At 48.8% G+C, this 5,413-nt stretch overlaps 1 protein-coding gene across 1 annotated transcript in view; it reads left to right on the forward strand.

Moving 5' to 3' along the window:
* Nucleotides 1-2,830: 2,830 nt before the first annotated feature.
* FNDC3A (fibronectin type III domain containing 3A) overlaps nt 2,831-5,413 on the forward strand; it is a 185,162-nt gene continuing 182,579 nt past the window's right edge. The window contains exon 1 of the mRNA XM_018560141.1: nt 2,831-2,980. The gene's annotated coding sequence lies outside the window, so the exon portion shown is untranslated. The remainder of the gene's footprint in view (nt 2,981-5,413) is intronic.

Raw genomic sequence — 5,413 nt, forward strand, 5'->3', positions numbered from 1 at the left:
CCTGGCAGGGGGGGGGGGTGAGCGGGCGGGAGGGAGCTGCGGCCGTGACATGTAAAATTCTATTATATGTGCAGCTACCCCAAAAGTAAGACCTAGTGGATTTCTGTAATATAAGACCTACCACCGAACTAGGTCTTATTTTCGAGGTAGGTCTTATATTACAGAAATCCCTAAAGATAGCGCTAGGTCTTACTTTCGGGGTAGGTCTTACTTTCGGGGAAACACGGTAGCAGAGAGGAGTCCGCGCTGGATCGGAGAGCCGTCGCAACGCTGGAGGGACAGATGAAAACATCAAGAAAGAAGAAGAAGATCGGATTAAGAGACATCATTTAAGGTAAGTGCTGACATTAACATGGGGGGAGGATTTTTTTTTTTATCCTTTAATGTCACTTTAAGCTTTGAAATTGAAAGCTAGAAGCTGATTAGTTGCTCTAGAGCCTGTCTGCTCCAGTTTTGATAAATTCCCCCTATGTGCCCTGGCGTTGAGCCTGCTTTGAACTATGCAGATCAATGCAGCACAACGGATGTGGTATGAACGGACCCTTAAAATGTATCTAAACCTCAGAAGAAAAATGTAATATATTGCAGCTGCCCAGATGTAGTGGATGCTTTAGTTTTCTCTTTTTTCCCTTTATTTTCCCTGGTGATCCTGCCAGTAACACACTTCCTGTCTCGGGGTGACAACACTCGCTCACTGTACTGTGTGGATGGAGGAGCAGCGTTGTCATCCTAAGACTGGACTGCAGAACACCCTCTCAATATCGCCATAAGGCCCCCGTTCACACCTCGGTGACAGCGTTTTTGCACGTACCTGTGCGCGTCTTGCCCGTGTGCGAGCAAATTGTGACACATTGATGTAAATGGGCAAACACGCATAAAACACGCACAGAAATAGTTGTGTCCCACATTTCCAAGTGTTTCCTATTGAGTCTACGGGGACATAACGCGCTGTAATCTGCCAAAAAAGAAGCTCATGTGCTTTTTAAAGGGACAGACGTTTTTCCACACGCGACGCTGCGCTCAGGTGTGAACGGGGCTATTGAAATTAATGGGATTTCATGTCTAGAGCGTTTCAGCGTGCACAGATACGAGCGACAAAATGCCTTGGTGCGAACAGGGCCTAACATGGAGAAGGTGTTTTGTTGTCTATTGTTGTAACTGAGAAGGGTGCAGCACAGGAAATTATCAGCTTGAATGACTTCTGGCAGGATCCACGGGCATGTTTTGCGCTTATCGACAGTGGGATCACTAGGGGGGTGTGCAGCCCGCACCGAGTGACACCATTGGAGGGGGTGACTCCAAAAAAACTTACAGTGACATTTTGATGTCACCCCCTCTAAAAAGTCAGGCACTTTTTACCATTCAAGTTTTTTATTGTGTTAACAATAGGATGATAACAATACAGAAATGCAGCGATAGAAAGAGATACATCCAGTATGGGATACATTCCACCGTTGTAAGGCCACTCCACATAGTATTAATATTACAAATCATCTTAGGATCATTTGAATCCGCTACCCCCTTATGACAGTAGTGCCCTCTATGAACATTGCCACCTTCAACATTTCACCTTCTAAATATGGGTCTCATGCTGTGGGTACCCCCTTTTTTTGCGTGTCCCAGGTGCCTCTGCCTTTTAGTTTCGTTGCCTTCCCTACACCACTAATGATGTGTCAAGTCTCCTTTCAGGTATTACGGTAGACAAGCTGGTGCAGAGCCCGGTCTTATTCGCTTGTGATCTGCCACTCCTCTGTATTATGGGTTAGTGCCATTGGTGTTCAGGCCAGGCACTCTTTAGAGCCCAACAGTTGCACAAGAGAGGAGGGGACCTGGCGGCATACCTTATTGTGGTGGGTCAACGTCCCCTCCTCTCTCTGCCGGCGTCTATCACTAAGAAGACCGCCGGCAGCTTACCGTGTGTGACGTAATGACGTGCATGATGACGTCACACACATAACGGATGACGTCACGGTGGGGTGTCACCCGGTGACTGCTCTAGGTAACACCACTCCCTGGGACGCCCCTGCTTATCTGTGCAGTAATCCACTTATCCCCTTTGCAGGAGCTTCCTCTATTAAGACCGCTCTCTTCTTCTGCAAAGTGACTGGTCTTGCCTCCACCCCCTCATGTAGTTTACTGCAGGCAGCCTGTAGTGGGTGGAGCCTGTCAGGCCCCCCAATAACACTGCTCTCTGCACAGGCTATGTAAAGCACAGTGATGATGTCACTGCTATATTTGCAAGGTAACATCAGGGTTTGCAAAGGCATTTGGTACACATTAAGCAGATTTATGGTAAGTTATATATTTAATTGAGAGTTTTGGTGGCTGGAGTTCAGCTTTAACAGACCAAAAAAGACCAAATAAGAGAGGATCAGTAACATCTGTTCTTGGTTACGTGTAAGCTTTTATTATTGTGTTTACTCTTGCACACACTGTAAACAATTTACAAAAAACAATCACAGAACTTATGAGCTGAGAGCATCACCCCTCGGTGCAGAGAGGCTTTGCCATCCCCCAGACCACACACACACTCATATACGCCCGCCCGCACGCAGTCAGGACCATTGCTATCCCGTCTCCTAGCAACTAGCCCTGCTGTCAAAAGGTCACAAGGCTCGGGGAAGGCGGGGCAATCGCCGTTCACGCCCAGTCTATGTTGTGTTGGGGCTGAACCAGCACGCAGCGTCACGGGGAATCTCTGCGTCCTGCGCGCTGACGTCACGGGATCTCCTAGTAGCAGAGAAGTGCGTTGGTGCGCTGTCTGTGGCTTGGCTCGTCCCTTGGGACCTGAAGCAGCGGTGTCGTCTCTTCTTCTATCTCCGGCCGCCTTCGTGTGCGTGTCCCCATTCTCCACAAACTGCTGACTAACTCAACCGGTGTCACTGTCCCGGCCTGGAGCCGAACCTGCGCTGCAGGGATGGAGCTGCGGCAGAGCTGCGTGGAGGTGGAGGTGTGAGGAGCGGACGGTGGACCCGGCAGTGTAAGTGTCTCCGGCCTCTGTGCAGTGTTGACAAGGAAACACGGGCGGGCTGGATGTGTTGTTGACATGCCTGACTCACTGACAGGTAAACAGGGAAGTTCATCAGGCAGAAGTATGATGGCTGCTAGATGACAACTTCTTCTTCATGACTGTGGCTCTGCTTGCCCCTGTGCTGTTCTTTGGGGTGTCCACATTTGTCTTTGGCTTAGTTGTCCAGTGCACCCCAAAAGTGACCAGTGACGGGGTAGATGTAAACATAATTAAAGGGGACCCCCCACCTTCTTACCTGGTGTCCTGGGCTACCCTTAAAACACATACCAGTCCAGCAGTGTCATGCTGTAGTCCACTGCTGCATGCCAAATCCCATGCCGCCATCTTCTTTTACTGTCAGTGGTTGTCAGCCTATGGGCTACAACTGTGGCCATTGAGTGCCGCACATCATATCCAGTATATGACAGGAGACTGTCAGAGACTTCAAACATGTTGGAGAAGACGACCAGAAACTGTGGAGATGTAACCGGCTTGTTTGGAGACTGCAGGAGATAATCAGAGACTGGGGATGTGCTACATGAGAGTGCTAGAGATCACTGACATTACATCTACTCTTTAATTGAATGCCCCCCCATACTGACTGATGGGGTCAATAAAGGGCCACAGGTTGGGCAGCAGGGGCTTGTGTCATCGGGAGCAGGATGTCTCTTCCTGGTTCTTGCAGCCGGCCCCCTGATGACATGCAGTGTGTTCTAGATTGCCCTGAAGCCTTCTTGGATGCAAATTGCTGTGTATCCTAGGAGGTGTTGGGTGCCTGATCATGTGATTCTCACCTGGGCAAGAAAGGCAGGAGCCAAAAAGGCATAAAAAAATGCATGTTTTTAATAGGAAGGGGGGAAGGGAGTAATACTCAAGGAAGAAAAAGGGGGTGACGGTCCACTCCAAGCGGTGCTCAGAATTTTTAAAACTGAACCCCAGAAAGGTGTAAAATGCACAGATGAACGAGGTCATGTGATCATTTATTGCATCATTTTCAATACAAGCAGTTGGTATCAGCCTCTTGCAGTGTCCTGTACAGCAGAGCTCAGAGATGGGGAGGGAGAAGCAGCACATGAAGCCAGTGTAGAGTAAGGAGCATGCTAATAGCAGAAGATAACAGAGTGAAACAAGCTCATCGGTCTGCTGCTTCTCATTTTGTTGTCACAGGGTGGCGAGGAGACTTTAATCAGAGAAAGATCAGGTCCTGTCCCCTTCTTGGCAAGACTGCTGTGGGCAAAGCAGTGTAAATCTTAGGTCTGGCTAACTGTTGGAAAGTTAGACGGCTCATTTGTATTTATTTGTAGTTTGTAAGGCTCCACCTGGTGGTCAGACTGCTCCTTTCCTGACTCCCCAGGTAATGTGTGACGCTGCCCATACACCTATAGATTATCTGCAGATTTTTTGTGGTCAGATGGAAAACCTGCAACAGATTCCCCCATCTACGCTAAACTGTGTGGATGGAGGAATCTCCCACTGGGCCAAGCTTCAGTATCTTACTAGTTGGCCCCGCTGGCTGTCATAATACCTGAACATTGCCTGCAGCCAATCAGATTGTTCAGGTGGTGTGGGGACTGTTTATGCGACCGTGTGATCTGAACCGCCTCCCGCCTGAATTGCTCCCTTAGTTTTTTTTTTTCTGTGCTGATCAGAGCGGTTTCCATACAGCTTTCAGTGGAACCACGCGCTTCTGGGCATTTTTAATAGCGTTTCAGCGCTGAAACGCTATTAAAAATGTCCAAAACCACGCTCAGCCGCAGCATCCCTGGTGTGAACCGGGCCTAAGGCCCCATTCACACTAAGCGACACTTACCTGGAGCGGATCCGCGCGGCCGGGATAGCGCGTCTGTTCGGGTGACGTTCTAGCGACCTTCACCGTCGGGCTGCATGCAAAAAAAGACAAAATTGCGCTACATCCACGGGACGAGCGACATGGAGCTGTACAATAGAACAGCTCCATTGAAAATCATTGGACGGCGACTTCTCGCGGCAAATATGCGCGATATCGCGGCAGAAATCGCGTGATTAAACGCCCAGTGTGAATAGGCACTAAGTGTATTTTTTGCTGAAGATCTGGGCTTTATAAACGGTTGCACTAATATCATGCCACATAAACAAATTGCACCATTGTATTCTACAGGTCTCTGTTTTCAGGAAACATATCATTCTGGGGTGTTTAAGTAATCTTCAGGCCCAAAATGTGCATGTAACATGTGAAAGGGTTAAAGCCCATCTTTCATAATCATTTGTAGGTACCAGGTCCAGTAAACCGGCACTGTAGGTCTTCCAGTACCAGCTGTTCCCCAGCTGTGCCTTGTGCTTTTATTTCTTGCAGACTCCTTTTGGATCTCGAAAGGACCCTGAAGCTGAACAGCCAATAGGAAGTGTCCATATCTGACACCCCCC

Source organism: Nanorana parkeri, unplaced genomic scaffold (assembly GCF_000935625.1).
Source record: "Nanorana parkeri isolate BGI_ZX_2015 unplaced genomic scaffold, ASM93562v1 scaffold434, whole genome shotgun sequence".
Lineage (NCBI taxonomy): Eukaryota > Metazoa > Chordata > Amphibia > Anura > Dicroglossidae > Nanorana > Nanorana parkeri.